Source organism: Vicugna pacos, chromosome 11 (genome assembly GCF_048564905.1).
Source record: "Vicugna pacos chromosome 11, VicPac4, whole genome shotgun sequence".
In the NCBI taxonomy this organism is placed as follows: Eukaryota; Metazoa; Chordata; class Mammalia; order Artiodactyla; family Camelidae; genus Vicugna; species Vicugna pacos.
In genome coordinates, this window is record NC_132997.1 from 75,021,203 (window position 1) to 75,035,446 (window position 14,244).

Consider the following 14,244-nt stretch of genomic DNA (forward strand, 5'->3'; position numbering starts at 1 on the left):
AATAAACAGCTGGAGTTGGTTTTGGTGGGGTGGAAATAGTGGGTTTCATTTTTCCTTTCAAGTGTTATTGTTTTATTCTGTCATCAGAACTGTAAGGTTAGATGTTCTATTGATGAAAGAGTATGGATTGGACAGATTTAAAATTTTTGGAAAGAGTAGAAATACCACTTTGTGCTAGGAAATGAAACTACAGAAGTCAGGTAGTGGAGATGGGTCTTATGTTTTGCAGGAACTATTATAATGGTAGTAAGGCCAGTTACCATATCTAGATCCAAAATGACAGGGCCTTTACCTCAGACAAATGTATATCCTGTTATTTATTTATTCTATTTTATGCACGTATACATAGAGCACCAGCTGTTTGTTCCAAAAACAGCCAGCTGTAGCAGTCTTCATCAGGTATGAAGGCATGACTTTCTGGATAATATTTGGATTGTGGAGAATTTAATATGGGGCAGGCTTTGATTCAGTTCTTTCTCTGATTATGAGAATGGTTATATAAAGTAAGTGTATTTGATTGCCCCCCTAGCTGTAATGTCTTTTTCTAAATATGGGATTAGACTTGGGCCACATTGTTTTGGAGTCCATCCCTCCTGTTGATCCTGTTTCTGATTTTTAAAGTAAACAGTAAATATTACTGCTTGCTCATTGATACCATTTGGTTAAGCAAACATAAGAGAGGTGCCAGTGTTAAGATTGCATGCTGTCTTGTCACCTCTGCACTGATGATACATATTAAAAAAAATGCCAAGGTAAATGAAAAGACAAATGGTGTGAGGGAAGGTATGGAGACTTAGAGACACAGTAGAAGTGCCATTTCTCAGGAATTGTGTGTAGGATCTAGACTTGACTCTCCTTTGTCTGGGGTAATGAGTGTCTAAACCTAGTGTTGAAGGCCCTCCAGGCTGAAAATACTCTTTCTGGTAGAATATTCTACACTTTCCTATGTTGAACTTTTGGCTCTAGTAGTTTCTATATCTGTGTCCAAATTAATGCTTTTTGATTTATTGCCTCTTCATATTTATTATTCAGGCTATTCCTTCTACTTGAAATATCTCCCTTCAGTTCTGAGTCTACATACCGGCTTCTAAAGGCCTAGTTCCAGTTCCCCCTGCTTTATGATATCTTCTTCAATGATTCCAGGCCCTCAGTAATAGCTTTCTCCTCTGAGTTTTTAATCATTTACAGCTTTTCTCTTTATTTGACAATTATGTATTACCTTAAAACAACTATAAAAAAATTTCTTGTCTTCCCAGTTAGTTAGAGACAACTTAAATGGGAGGCTACATTATTCATGTGGTTTAGACCATGTTCTTACCTGTGGTCCTACTTTATAACCTCCACTGCCCCAGCATAGATTTTGGTACAGTATGTGCACTTAAATATTTGTTTGGCTGCAAGAAAAAGCCAATACCTGTTGTTAGCTTTGTACCAATCTTTAGCATTTATCTTGCTTTTTGTATCATAAGAATAATAGATTAGAATACAGTTTGGTACCTGAGTCATGTTTGTTCAGTAGATTGTTCTACTTTGAAAGCGTCTTGTTGCATTCAGTACAGGCTTTCTGGTCCTTAAAGGAGCAGTTCTCTGAAGATATTATTGTATTCCAATGTAATTATTTGTTATTCTTGAAACTCTAATCAGTAAAATTTCAATCTGCATATAAGAAAAGCTCTTATTTATTAATAGTCTATTTTCTTTGCCTGCTTTAAAGTGTAACTTTGCTTCTTTTGGTGTCTTGGTTTCTTATCAGCCACATTTGGCCCTCACACTTGCTAGCATAGCTACAAAGAGGGAGGAGATAGTTATAGAGTTGTAACTATATCTGTAACATGTGGACTCCGCCTCCTTTATAATTATTCTCTTTAGTTACTATTGTACTTTGGTGTTTTTTTTTTCAAGAAGGCATGTATTCTAATCTACTATAGTAGTTAAGTGCAGGGACTTTGAAATCCTAACCAACGCTTAGAAGCTGTGTAATCTTAAATAACTTAAGCTTCAGATTTCTTATCTGTAAAGTTGAGATAACAGCTACCTCTTAGTGTGTAGTTGGGAGCAAATGAGATAATATATATAAGACACTTAGATTAAGATTAGTGGCTTCTATTTTGAAAATTTACTCAGTGGTTTATTAGCTTTAGTTTGTGAATCCTAAAGGGGAAAAAAGATCAAGTTTAGTGCATGCCAGGTTTGAGGCATAGCCCTGAAAAATCTTATTTGTTTCAATTCTTTTATTATCAAACTATAGGATATCAGTGCAACCCAAGATAGACTCAGGAGAGGAACTAATTTCAAATAAGTCTAGAAATACAGGCCAACCTCCAGATGTGTAGTGAGGGAAAGAAATTTTAGGAGGGAGTTTTTCTCTTTTCTCCCTACCACCAGGTATATACAGAGTAGAAAGCCGACTTTTCTCTTTGCCTTCCTATTATATATTATATTGCTATTGTTCAGTTATATTAAAGCTTTGATCTGAGTACCTTTTGAGGTGGTCAGTAATAGATGCTAACATTAAACTTGGAACAGTTAAGTTGGTGAACCATGGGGTTACCACATCAGTGGAGTGTTAAAGAGACTAAGCTGTGGACTGTTTCCCAGCCTATAAAGCGTGAAATCAGTTGGTGCCGATGCATGGCGACTATAGCCAGTGGAGTGTAAAGTAAGTTGGGAGTATGAATTATGTTATCTTGTGAGAAAAACCTTCTCATGCCATGGTTTGTTTACGTATTTTGGGGCCCTCACGATCCTACTGGAATCATCTACCCTGTATCTTTCATTGTCTTAATACTCAGATTTTTCATGAAATGTTTCTTCCAGTTATGCAAGCTATATTCTTTGTTCAGTTGCATGCACGGAGGCAAAGGCTATAAATGGCTGAAGCAAACTAATATTAAAATACTATAACTATTATATTGTCTTTAAGGTTACATCTGAAAATACCATCTGCAGTAGGTATTTGATGTACAAGTGTCTTTTTAGATCCAGATTTAAAAATGCACTCTACATTCTGCTTTGAAGCTTCCTCCAGTCTTGGAACCGTGTTATCAATTTTACTGGTCATTGTTCCCATGTTAACATGTGCCTCTAGAGACAGGGGAGTATGTAAAGAAGGATAATGTTTTTAAATGGTTGGGGGAGTTGGTAGGAAGAAGTATAGAGATTATTCTTAAGGGGAATAGAAGAAAGGGAGTTCCTCTCCTGACACCTGGTGAGGTTCTTCACCATATGGCTTTGAGGGTGACGCAAGGTGAATGAGGAAGTTTCAAAGACAATAGTGAATTATTATTGTCAGCACTTTTAAGTCTGGAAGGTTATTGGGAATAGTCATGCTATGAAAGCATTAACATTCTTTCATTCTTATCCTAGTTGGTTTTCTTGTTTTACTGCAGCAGTTTTTGAACTCTCTTTGATTGCTTTGCATTTATACCAATTCTAAACAAATTGTGAATATTTATGATATTAATAGGTGATTGTTGGAGATCATCCTACTGAGTATCAGGCAGTCTAGTGTAGTGGTTAAGTGCAGGGGCTTTCACATCCTAACCAACACTTGAAAGCTGTGTGATCTTAAGTTACGCAAGCTTCAGATTTCTCATCTGTAAAATTGAGACAATAATGGCTACCTCGTAGTATTATAGTTGGAATCAAGTGAGAAAATATACATAAAGTATTTAGCACAGTCCCTGTCATAGTGTAAGCACTCATTGAGTGGTTGCTGGTTATTTTTTTCTTTTTTCTCTGCTACTGCTATTGGTACTACTCTACCACTGCTTCCACTTTTGCTTGTAGTGCCTCAACCTTAATGGAACAGAAAACATAATTAGACATGGTTCACAGCAGCAGATTTTGAAAAATATGTCATTGTTCTCTTGCTTAATCTGTTGTTTAATAGAGCTTTCTTAATCACACAGAGACTCTACAAAAAGACTTTTTTAGTGAAAGGAAGGGATCTTTGTGTTGATTTGAGATATTCTTGCAAAAAAATTGATTATTCTAAAATGTAGTTGGTTAATGCAAATAAAACAGCTTTTTAAAATGAACTTAGGGAGTATATAGAAATAAAATAAGGGTTTAAAGAATTGTTGTTCCTTATTCACCTAGCACCAGTTATTTTTTCTGAGGAGATGCCTTTTTTGGAATTCCTAGGAGAAATGTTTTACCTAGTGCTAAGAATAGTTGTAGCAGAGTTCTTGTCTAGTGTATGAGGACATTTTTGTGGGAATGGGATGGAAAATCATACTGATCATTTATACCAGTGGAGATGCGCATTAGTATGGATGATCTATTTGGTTTTGATATGTATTATGTGATTGTTTTTGTGGCACAATTAACTTTCTGATGAAACTTTACTCAGCTAGTAAGTATATCCTGAGTATATATACTTGCTGGAAAACTGGTTAAGGCAGCTATGATGGCAATAAAACTACTAGGTTAGTTGATGGGAGCTCTGGGTTCTGGTTTCAGTTCCCACTCAAATAGCTGTTAAGTCTTAAATTCCTCAACCATCTTCCTGACTTTTAAAACGAGGAGGTTATAGGACATGCTTTTCTAAGGTCTTTTCCAGCTAGCTGTAAGGTTATAGAGGTGTGTATGGGGGTAGTTTGGCAGTCCGGAAGTGTAGCAGTGACACATTTTGGCCACCAGAGGGTGAAGTCCAGCCAGTCAACTTGTACTCTGTATTTGACCAGTGTGGTATCCTTGGAAATGAAGAGGACACATTGCTCCTCTATCCATTTAATTTAACTTAGGGATCCTCTTGCTTTCTGATTCTACTTGCATTAGATATCTTTCTGCTTTTTTCTTTTCAACCTTCTAGATAGGACTGGGACAAGTACATAAAGAAGGGTGAAGAGAAAAGTTGAGATTTCTCGCTGTCAGGGATTCATTGAATTTTGTTCTCTAGGATAGTGAGTGACTCTCAGATGACGCATTGGCAACTTTGATGAGAAGTACAATAGTCAGAGTGGTCAAACTTAAATTATATGTGGCCACCTTCCATCCCCAAAACACACAGGCACACACACACAAATGACATTCAACCCTTATTACCCTTACTCCCTCTGAAATACTAAGGATGAAAATGGAGTGTCTGAAAAATATAATAAAATGAGCCCAATGCTTGTAATTGAAAGCTAGGTTTCAGTCTTGCTTTGCTACTTAGTATCTATCTAACTATGCACATTACAACTTCAGATCCTGTTTCCTTATTTGAAAAATTAGGATGTTAAATTCTGACCTATACAGTCTCTTTCAATAATGTAACTCTAAGATTCTATAAAAATTCTTTAATGTTTATGTGAAAGGCTGTGTTATTCTTCATAAGACATTATAATTAAGTAATATCTTGTAAACATAATGCATGATTCTTTTTGCTTGCTTGCTTGCTTTTTCTTTCTTTCTTTCTTTCTTTCTTTCTTTCTTTCTTTCTTTCTTTCTTTCTTTCTCTCCTCTCCTTTCTTTTTCTTTTCTTTTCTTTTCTTTTCTTTTCTTTTCTTTTCTTTCTTTCTTTCTTTCTTTCTTTCTTTCTTTCTTTCTTTCTTTCTTTCTTTCTTTCTTTCTTTCTTTCTTTCTTTCTCTTTCCTTCCTTCTCTTCTCTTCTCTTCTCTTCTCTTCTCTTTTCCTAGGAATAGAGATATAGGTATTGTTAAGACATAAATATTAAAGTATAAAGGTAAACTGCCATTACGGCAAGAACGATAGTTGCTACTCCACTGAGACATTTTTCTAACCCCACAAATAAATACAAACATCTGAACAATGACTGAGAGTGGCAACAAGTCAGTCAAGCCAGGCCAACCTGATTTAGGGTACAGTTGATAGTGAAGCATTTAGAGGAGATGTCATTTGGGGGGGTGTGGACTTAGAAAAAAGGGCATGTGGGTTCTAGGAATATATCACAGAGCTGGAGTCAGAGTCCATTTTTCAACCACATGAGTGGAAAAAGCTTTGATACAGAGTCCAGTTGTATGTGTCTGAGAAGATAACATGGAAGGAACAAAGAGGGCATGTAGTCCGAATAAACAAGCTGAGATGAGTGTCTAGACAGATGGATGCAGAAGAGTGCTTGTAAACACAGGCAAGGATTAGTACTTGCAAACGCATATGTACACAGGAGAGTAGAAGCCAGCCAGGCAAACTAGATAGAAACAGTATTTTAGGATTATGTGCAAAAGACAAAATTTTAATCTGTCTGGTTTTAATCACCCTCCTTGGTGTTGATAGGCATGTCTACTTGGTATATCCAATGCTCCACGCATTTGAGGTTAGTGATTATATCATTGACAAACTCTACGTGGTTTGTATGCTTCTAATAGCTTCACACTCCACTGCATGCACATATTCACGTATCTGCTCACTACTATGGCAGAGTTCATTTCACAGAACTGGCTAGTAAAAAATTTGGCAGGCAACTAGCTTTTCAAGTGCTCCTAGGAATGGAGCCCAGCTGTTCCCTTTGGGCTTTGAGCTGTTGGAATTCATTGAATTACCAGCTAGAAAGAATGGACTGTAACATTTCCAGCCTAGTTCATGACAGCAAAGCAGAGGTGTTAGAATTTCTGTTCTAGAGGTTTACACTGCAAGTAACTTAACCTGATTGTGTGTCTTAATATTACTGGGCTTCTGACCGCTGAAATATGGCTTGGATCGATGGTGGTTTGGAGAAAGTAGAAAGAGGGCTATCCATCATTCAGAGGCTCCATAGAAGCTCCTGATAATGCTGCTTTCACCAAGCAGCCATCTGTCCATCCATCCATCAGTAGGATGAAATGAGATTTAGCGGAACAGGCAGCCGTAACTCTGAGACACTTTCTAACCAACGATTGCAGCCCTGGCCTTAGTCTGACCACAAAGCACAGCACTGGGGTTTGGCGGGATGCGGCAGCAAGTGCAGTCTCATTCCCGTCACTGCCAGCCTAGAGTGTGTTCAATACAAGGCTGAAGCACAGCTGAATCTCCAGTACAAAATTTGACTAAACTTGGGGTGATGACCAAACAGTAGTTCTCTTTCAGTTCTCTATACTGTTTTACAAGTTGAGCAGACTCTTTTGATGGAGAATTTTTTATTTGACTTGGAGAAGAAATAGAATTAAGAGTTGATTTAATTTATGAAATCCTATCACGCAGTTTAGCCTTTAACTGTATCTTATATTGGCAGAATGCTTTATAAATGCTAATGACTCCGGAAGACCACCTTTTCTCAATTGTAAACACTGTGGTACTGCTGGCAATTCCCAGTTTGTCATGATTGTGAAGGATGAGGCTAAGTTAAGCTTAAAGATAATTCAATTTTATTTTATACAAATTCTTTTTTCCTTTTAAATTGAAATTTTTACCTAGGTTGTTAGGTAGCAGAAATTGCTTATTTCTCTCTACTCTGCATTAATGGTGCCAATATGAAAGGAAAGAAAGTGTGGACAGGAAAATGGGTGAAAGATTAGAGGCAAGAAGCTAGATTACCCCTAAAAAAGATAATCAGACTCTGAGTGTTGAATGTTAACAGTTATCTTCCTGGTTCCCCTGCTTTTCCAGGGCATTGAACCATCTAAGAGCCTCTCGGTCAGCATAACTCTGTGCTTATGTTGCCACCCTGGTACCTTTCCTAGCCATGGCGGGGTTCCTTGACGGTTTTTTTGCAGTGGTCACTTCAGACCTCAGCTCCTGTTCTTTGTTCTGCAGCCTTGCTTTTCATTTTAGATTGGGGGAGGGGTCGAGGGAGCCTAATGTACCGGAGATGTCTCGGAAATGAGAGCCTTGGATGAATTCCTGGGCCTATTGATCCACCGGCAGTTTATGCATCCTGACGTTCATAATCTCAGTAGGCTGCTGATGTTCCTGATTAATGGGCCCAGGGGCTGTCCATCCGTCACTTCACATTAATTACTGAAGAGGTGTTTTTCCAGTGATTTACCTGACAGCGGGCTGTGATAAATACCCCTAAGCAGAGTGGGCAGTGATTTATCACAGCCCTACCCCCACCCCCACTTACCCTTCCCCTTAACCACAGGCCAGCACTGGGACTTGACCAAAGAGTGCCCCCTCCCCATAAGCTATCTATCTCCATAATTGCTTGTGGATGCATATTTATTGGGGCATGGGACCTGGCAGATAGCATTCTAGAATTTGTGCCAAAGATGATGAAAAATAAATCTTCCCAGTAGGAAGAGTAAAAAAGTATTATGTTTTTACATGGGGCAGAGAAGTATATATAAGCTGCCTTTCTGTTGCGTTAAAAAAATCTGATAGAAATATTGCCTATCTATTGTGTATGTACTGAACACTGTGATAATTGCTCTGTGAGCTTTAAAGAGAGGAGAAAGCACAGTTTTGTCTTTTTGGTATTTGTAGTCTTTTCAGGGAGAATCTGAAGAAATGTGAGAAAGAGAAATTAGAGAACATTTCAAGGCACTAATATAATCTTGGGAGGATTGGGATAGAACTCCAGGGTTCCGTTTCTGTGAAGATGAATGTGATATAGCAGTGGATCTCAGAGAGGAAAGACTAGTGCCCTTAGCTTTAGTTTCACAAGCTATAAAATAAGCTTTTCCAGAAAGTTATGTATGTATTTTAATTGACTTAAAATTAATTTAAAATTTAAAGTGATTTTAAATTAATTTAAAATTAACTTCCACATAAATTTTTTTTCTCTAAGTATTTATTGAGTATCTTTTGTATTCCTAGGGATGCAAGAAGTGTTTGAGAAACATCTGCCCTTGAGAAACTATACTGTAGAGTATGAGATGACATTCATAAGTAAAACATTTAAACAGGAGTACAAGTTTTATAATGACAAATGAATACATAGGTAATGAGTGTACATGAATTCACAGAAGGGTGAAATCAGCGTGTCTTCAAATAGTTAAAGATATGATAAGCCTTTTGAATGAATAGCAACTAGGAGTGTTTAAACTGAGGTAATTCAAGGATGTCATTTCAGAATTTGGAATGAACAGACCATGAGGCCATATAGTACAGAATGGAGGATTTGTGTCTATGAGTGATAGAAGTATGATTGGAACAGTAGATAGACACCAAATCATGGAGAACCTTGAACGCCAGTTTAGTGACTCTCATGAGTCACTTAAGTTTTTGAGCAAGGAATTATGATAAAATAAGTGTCTCAGAAAAAATTATTTTTTAATGAATATTACTTTTATTATTTATAGACTTGGGTGGGGGAGGTAGTTAGGCTTATTTATTTATTTTAATGGCTGTACTGGGGATTAAACCCAGGGCCTTGTGCATGCTAGGCGTGCACTCTACCACTGAGCCATACCCTCCCCACTTAGAAAAAATTATTATATATTTATGTGCCCAATTGGAATTGCCAGGGTATCATAGAATACTTTCAGTGGCTTTTCTAAGGTTTTCCAGAATCAGAATATCCAGATTTATGTATTTCCTTAATACAATACAAAAAATTGTGTGCTTTAGTAATATTGGAGTAAATTGTAGAGCTGACAGTCAAAGGAGATTCAAGTTTTACAATCTTTACTCATGCAAAGGTGAGTAAGACAGTAGAGATTTTAAGTAATAACCGCAGAATTAAATTAAGAAAGACTATAGCCTCAAGTTTCAAGAGAGAAATTGATCTTTAGTCATGCTAATATAACTTCATTGAGACTGTTCTAATTACTCGCTATAAAAAATGGGTGTATTTTAAAGCCAGGAATCAGAAATTAAAGAGTCGGTGTGGTCAGCTGTATTTTGGTAGGAATTTCTAGGGAATATGATATTTTTGTTTGAAAAATTAAGGCATTTACATACAGTAAAATTCACCTTTCTTAGAGGACATTCTGTGAATTTTGACGAAAGCATACAGTCATCTAATTCCCATACAGTTAAGATACAGAACAGTTCCATCAATCCAAAAAATTCCTCTGTGTCCTTTTTGTAGTCAACCCCTTATCTGAACCTGTGCTGCTGATATATTTTCTGTCCTTAAAATGTTGTGTTTTCCAGAATATCATATACATGGAATTGTATTTTCCTACTGATGAATGATGCTGAGCAGTTTTTGGTCTTTGTATCTTCTTTGGTGAAGTATTGTTCAAATTGTTGTTTGTTTTCAGATACTGGGTTTTGGGAGTTCGGTATGTATTCTGGGTAAAAGTTCTTTATCATATACACAGTTTGCAAATATTTTCTCCCGGTCTGTGGTTTGCCTTTTCATTCACTTTTAACAGTGTCTTTGAAGAGCAGAAGGTCTTAATTTTCCTGAAGTCCAGTTTATTGATTAATTTTTTAATGTTTTGAATCATGCATACTGATTAATTTTTTGATGTTAATGGATCGTGCTTATCCTATTGTATTTAAGAAATCTTTACCCAACCCAAAGTCACAAAGATTTTCTCCTGTGTTTTCTTCTAATAGTGTTAATAGTTTTAGGTTTTATATTTAGGTCTTTGATTCATTTTGAGCTAGTTATTGTATATGGCATGAGGTATGGATAGAAATTATCTTTTTGATGTTGACACATATAAATTTGTAATTATCACCATCATTTATTATGAGCCCCATGGCAGGCTCACCAGCCCAGAGTTCTGGCATTGGGAAGAGGAGGAGACCTCAGAACATCTGATTTTGAAGGACAGTGGGGCTTAACTCAGGAGCCCCATGGGACTAGGGTAAACAGAGACCTCATTCTCTTAGGAAGCATAAGAGTGTGCCAGGTCCAGAGGCAGCGGCAGTGATTTCATAGGAACCTGGGTCAGACCTGCCTGCTGGTTTTGGAGGGTCTCCTGGGGAGGTAGGGCATGGCTTGGCTCACTCAGGGGACAGAAAAGCTGGTGGCAGACACTCTTGGAGTGTTCATCTACATAAGCTTTCCTGAAGGCTGACATCTTGATTGGATCATTGGCGCCAAGACCTAGCCCCACCCAAAAGCCTATAGGCTTAAGGGCTGGGAAGCCTCAGACCAAACAGCATACTGCTTGGGAACACAGCCCCACCCATCAGCAGACTTCCTGAGCCACCCACCAGAGGTCCAGGACCAAGCTTCATCCAGCAGTGGGCAGGCACTGACTACTCCTACCAGGAAACCTATATAAACCTCTAGTCCAGCCTCATCCACCAAGGGGAAGAAACCAGAAATAAGAAAACAACAATCCCAAAGCCTGTGGAAGGAATCCACAAACACATGCCATACTCTGCACTGGGACTAGCTGGACCCTGGCCCTTGGGTGACAAGAGAGGATATACTGAGTCTCCCAAAGAGGACCACCTCTCCAAGGTCGAGAAATGTAACTAACCAACCTAAAAATACAAACAGAAAGACAGTATGAGGCATCAGAGGAGTATTTTCCAGGCCAAGGCACAAGATAAAATCCCAGAAGAAATAATTGATGAGATAGGCAATTTATCCAAGAAAGAGTTTAGAGTAATGATGGCAAAGATGTTCAGAGAACTCAAGAGGAGTATAGATGCACAGAGCAAAGTTTTTAGCAAAGAATTGGGAAATATAAAGAATACCCAAACAGAGTTGAAGAACAGAAATGAATAACACACTAGAAGGAACTAAGAATAGACTAAATGAGGCAGAAAACGAATCAGTGAGCTAGAACAGATTAGTGGAAATCACTACTGCAGAATGGAAAAAAGAAAAAAGAATGAAAAGAAATGAGGATAGTTTAAGAGAACTCTGGGACAACATGAAGCATAGTAATATTTGCATTATAAGGGTCCCAGAAAAAGAAGAGAGAGAGAAAGGACCTGAGAAAAATTTTGAAGAGATAATAACCAAAAACTTACCTAACTTGGGAAAGGACATAGTCACCCAAGTCCAGGAAGCGCAGAGAGTTCCACACAGGATCAACCCAAAGAGGAACACACCAGGGCACATAGTAATCAAATTGTCAAAAATTAAGGATAAGGGGAAAATATTAAAATCAGCAAGAGAAAAGCAACAATAACATACAAGGGAACTCCCATAAGGTTATTAGCTGATTTTTCAGCAGAAACTCTACAAGTCAGAAGGGAGTGGCATGATATACTTAAACTGATGAAAGGGAAGAGCTTACAACCAAGAATGCTCTATCCAACAAGGCTCTCTTTCAGATTTGATGGAGGTATCAGAAACTTAACAGATAAACAAAAGCTAAGAGAATTCAGCACCACCAAACCAGCTTTACAACAAATGTTAAAGGACCTTCTCTAGTCATCAAACCACAAGAAAAGAGAACAAAAAGAAGAAAGAGAAAAAAGACCTACAAAAGATTTCTTTGGCAATTCGGGGTCCTTTATGGTTCCATGTAAGTTTTAGAATTATTTGTTCGAGTTCTGTGAAAAATGTCATGAATATTTTGACAAGGGTTATATTGGGTCCTAGATTGTTTTGGGTAGTATGGCCATTTTGGTAGTGTTGATTCTTCCAATTCAAGAGCACAAGATACCTTTCCCTTTCTTTGTATCATCTTCAATTTCCTTCAGTGTTTTACAATTTTCAGAGTATAGGTAACCTCCTTAGTTAAGTTTATTTCTAGGTATTTTGTTGTTTTTTATGCAATGAAAATGTTTATGCCGGTTATAAAATTCTGGTTTTTGAAATGCAAAAAAAAAAGTGGGGGGGATGAAGGGCCACAAATGGCAAAATATCCTTTTTTTGTGGGTGAGTTGTGTTATATTGCATGAACGCACTATATCATCTTTGTCCTTTCATCTGTTGATGTGTATTTGGGATGCTTCCATATCTTGGCAACTATAAATAATGCTACTGTTAATAGTAGGGTGTATGTATCTTTTTGAATTAATGTTTTTGTTTTTCTCGGATATATGCCCAGGTGTAGAATTGCTGGGTCATACGGTGGTTCTGTTTTTGGGTTTTTGAGAAACTTCCATATTGTTTTCCATGGTGGCTGCACCAGTTTGCATTCCCACCAACAGTGGACAGGGGTTCCCTTTTCTCCATATCCCTGCCAACATTTGTTATTTGTGTCCATGCTGGCAGGTGTGAGATGATATCTCAGTGTGATTTTGATTTGCGCTTCTCTGATGCTGGCAGTGTTGAGCAACTTTTCATGTTCCTGTTGGCCATCTGTGTTTCCTTTTTTGGAGAGATGTCTATTCAGTGCCTCTGCCCATATTTTAAATGAGTTGTTTGTTTGCTTTTTAATTGAAGTACAGTTGACTTAAAATGTTGTATTAGTTTCTGGTGTACAGCATGGTTGGACTTGGAGGGCATTATGCTTAGTGAAATAAGACAGAGAAAGACAAATACTGTAAGATATCACTTACATGTGGAATCTAAAAAAAATACAAAAACTGGTGAATATAATAGAAAAGAAACAGACTCACAGATGTAGAGAAGGAACTAGTGGTTACCAGAGGGGAGAGGGGAGGGGGGAGGAGCAAGATGGAGGTGGAGGATTAAGAGGTACAAGCTATCAGGTATAAAATAAGCTACAAAGATGTATTATACATCATGGGGAATATAGCCAATATTTTATAATAACTACAAATGGAGTATAATCTTTAAAAATTGTGATTCATTATATTGTATACCTGTGACATATAATACTGTACATCAACTATACTTCAATTTAAATTAAAAACTCATTAAAAAAACCCATAGTGTTAAATAATTCATAATTTTTATCAAGAATGCACATACCGTTCATCTTTAGTTAAGAAGAAATACACGTATTGATATTACTTCATGTTAGGAACATTTTTTTAACATTTTTTATTTAATTATACTCATTTTACAATGTTGTGTCAAATTCCAGTGTAGAGCACAATTTTTCAGTTATACATGAAAATACATATATTCATTGTCACATTTTTTTTTTTTGCTGTGACCTACCACAAGACCTTGTATATATTTCCCTGTGTTATACAGTATAATCTTGTTTATCTATGCTGCATATGCCTGTCAGTATCTACAAATTTTGAAATCCCAGTCTATCCCTTCCCACCCCCCACCCCCTTGGCAGCCACAAGTTTGTATTCTATGTCTGTGAGTCTGTTTCTGTTTTGTATTGATGTTCTTTTTTTTTAGATTCCACATATGAGCGATCTCATGTGGTATTTTTCTTTCTCTTTTTGGCTTACTTCACTTAGAATGACATTCTCCAGGAACATCCATGTTGCTGCAAATGGCGTTTTCGTTTTTTATGGCTGAATAGTATTCCATTGTATAAATATACCACATCTTCTTTATCCAGTCATCTGTCGATGGACATTTAGGCTGTTTCCAAGTCTTGGCTATTTATTGTAAATAGTCCTGCTATGAACATTGGGGTGCAGGTG

The 14,244-nt window shown here is 37.2% G+C and overlaps 1 protein-coding gene across 5 annotated transcripts in view; it reads left to right on the forward strand.

Moving 5' to 3' along the window:
• Positions 1–14,244, forward strand: part of R3HCC1L (R3H domain and coiled-coil containing 1 like) — a 78,058-nt gene that overhangs the window by 21,111 nt on the left and 42,703 nt on the right. The gene's annotated exons all lie outside the window — the stretch shown is intronic.